This window comes from Strix uralensis, chromosome 2, assembly GCF_047716275.1.
Source record: "Strix uralensis isolate ZFMK-TIS-50842 chromosome 2, bStrUra1, whole genome shotgun sequence".
Lineage (NCBI taxonomy): Eukaryota > Metazoa > Chordata > Aves > Strigiformes > Strigidae > Strix > Strix uralensis.
This window is the reverse complement of record NC_133973.1, coordinates 17916840-17919207: the sequence shown is the minus strand read 5'-3', so window position 1 is coordinate 17919207 and position 2368 is coordinate 17916840. Positions and strand designations below refer to the sequence as shown.

Sequence of the window (2368 nt, the reverse complement as noted above, 5' to 3'; positions counted from 1 at the left end):
TTGATCTTAGTATATGTCTCTGTTCGGGGTCAGTGGGAATCTGTTAGTATGTAGCTGGTAATGTAATGAATGGGGGAGAAAACAATAAAGACCACTGGTGTTGTAGCACATGGTTTCTACCTGAATAGTTTTTCCTTTCCTTTGAAATTCCCTAAGACGTAGACAGCTTTTAAGCTGTTAGGTGGAGAAAAAAACCCCAACATACTCACTGATAAAATGTTGGTGGCTTTATTTGTTAATTTTTTTAATGATTCTTGAGGCGATGTATTAAGTCAGAAGGATGGAATGGGAGGAGAAGAGCTGGACCCTGGGGTTTATTATATCTGTGTGTGTGTGTAAGAGGAAATAGTCTTATTGTGTAATATGTTGGCTTTTGGGATCTTTCTGCTTTATTTAGTGTTCAGGCGGATCACTGTATTTTCATGAACTTGGTAAGGGTAGCTCGTATTCCCCTGCTTTTATTTTTATCTTTTTGCATTTTCAACTTTTATCTTTAGGCACAATGAGAGGAGGAAAGAAATGCAGCTGAGGTATACCACTGTCAGCAAGACCCCGTTTACACTTACTGATGACCAGCACAGATATAGCATTATTGAATCTTCTTTTACAAATGAAACTGTCAACAAATAGAACATGCTACACTTCTTTTTATAGTGTCCTCTAAGATTCAGGTGTGATAGAAAAAGAAACAGGAAGATATAGATAACAGATAACACAATCTTTTGGAATGGGGAAGCATTTGTCACTAAGGCTACACTCAGATATGCATGTGCAAGTCCCATAGGATTTGAACGAACATATCTGAAGGCACAATCTATCCTGCAGAAAAAAAATTGATTTTATTTTGGTTTGGAAGGTAGTAAAATTTTTGGTGACTCCAGCCTACAGAAAGCCCTAAGGCTTTTATCTGTCTACTATGCTATATAGCATAAAATAACATTTTTTTTTTTTTTTTTCCCAGTAAGGGCTTTCCACAATAAAGACAAATTTGTGTTGTCACGTTAGCCTTTCCTCCCTAGCAGATGGAGGGGGTAATGACTTGCGGAAACAGTCTCCGGCAGGGAAGAAATCCCAGCAGCGCTCCTGGTACATCTTCCAGACGTAGGATTCCTGCCCCGTGTGCTCCGTCTCGTCCTTATTGATAAATGCATCAGGAAGAACATGTAATTAGCCAGGTTGTGCTCCTCCAGCGTGTGGGTCTCGAAGCCGTGGGGGGTCGTGTCAAAACAGTTGCTCCCGATGCCACAGATGAAACATTCCATCTCCATGTCCTCCACCTGCACCTGCTGATCCTGCAGCTCCCCAAAAGCATCGATGATCAGACCCTGGATGATGGTCAGAAGGATGATGATGATGAAGGTGATGTTGAAGATGACGTGGTAGAGCTCGTAGTCATCCCCCGCCGGGTTCTCGATCTCGTCTCCAATGCCCCCATGTACATGTGGAACAGGTAGCACGTCATCATGTCATTGCACTTCATGTTGGGCTCATCCTCATCCTCGCTCTTGTTGTAGAACTTGCGGAAGAAGTTGAAGGCCACCACGGTGTAGAGGTACACGATCACGGCCAGCAGCCCCACCGTCATCGCCAGCTGGGGACGGGGGACAGGGACAGCGTCAGGGGGGTGAAAAACATATCTGCATAGGAGACTTCATCCCAATTCCCTTCCCTCCTTAGAACAGCATCAGTTGTAGCAGGGGTTATAATTTAAGGACCCATTAAGGGGCCATTTTTCCCCTCATCCAATTTATATAGGGGCCACCACTGATTGCAATATTTTATTAGTGTCTTTTTATTCACACTTGTGCCTCGAGGTGCCCCTATCTTCTTCCAGCGTTTTAAAATACAGCCTAGAGGACACTTTTTGATCATTCCCCCACTCTGGCCGCTTGTAAGCTGACAATATCCCCCTCAGGCAGATGGTACAAAGGTGCACTCTCCCCACAGAGTATGCACCTAAATTCAAGACAACAATTAACACAGAATTACTGCCTCCCACTAGAGGAGATATCTCACCTATGACACTTAAAACACTGAGCCTGAACAAACAGGCAGCACCAGTGACCCAGCGGGCGGGCACTGGGGCGCTCTGTACTAAGGAATGTTCACTGGTCCTGCACTACCCCCCCACTGGTACAGAGTCTGCCCTGCGCTTCGTTCCGCTGCGGCCGCTTCCCTCGCGGGATAACGGAACTGCGGGTCAGAGAACTCCACACTCTGCAGCTGGGCTGCGTCTCACACCCGCAGAACAATCACACAACCACACAAAGGGGCACACTTATTACTCACACAACATCAAATGACAAATACTGCAAACATCAAAACACCAATTACAACAATTGCTAAATCATAGAAGTCATAAAGCCAA

The 2368-nt window shown here is 44.9% G+C and overlaps 1 pseudogene; it reads right to left on the bottom strand.

The window, feature by feature from the left end:
* Window positions 1-996: 996 nt before the first annotated feature.
* Window positions 997-1588, bottom strand: LOC141939987 (ryanodine receptor 1 pseudogene; annotated as a pseudogene).
* Between the last annotated feature and the right edge of the window lie 780 nt (window positions 1589-2368).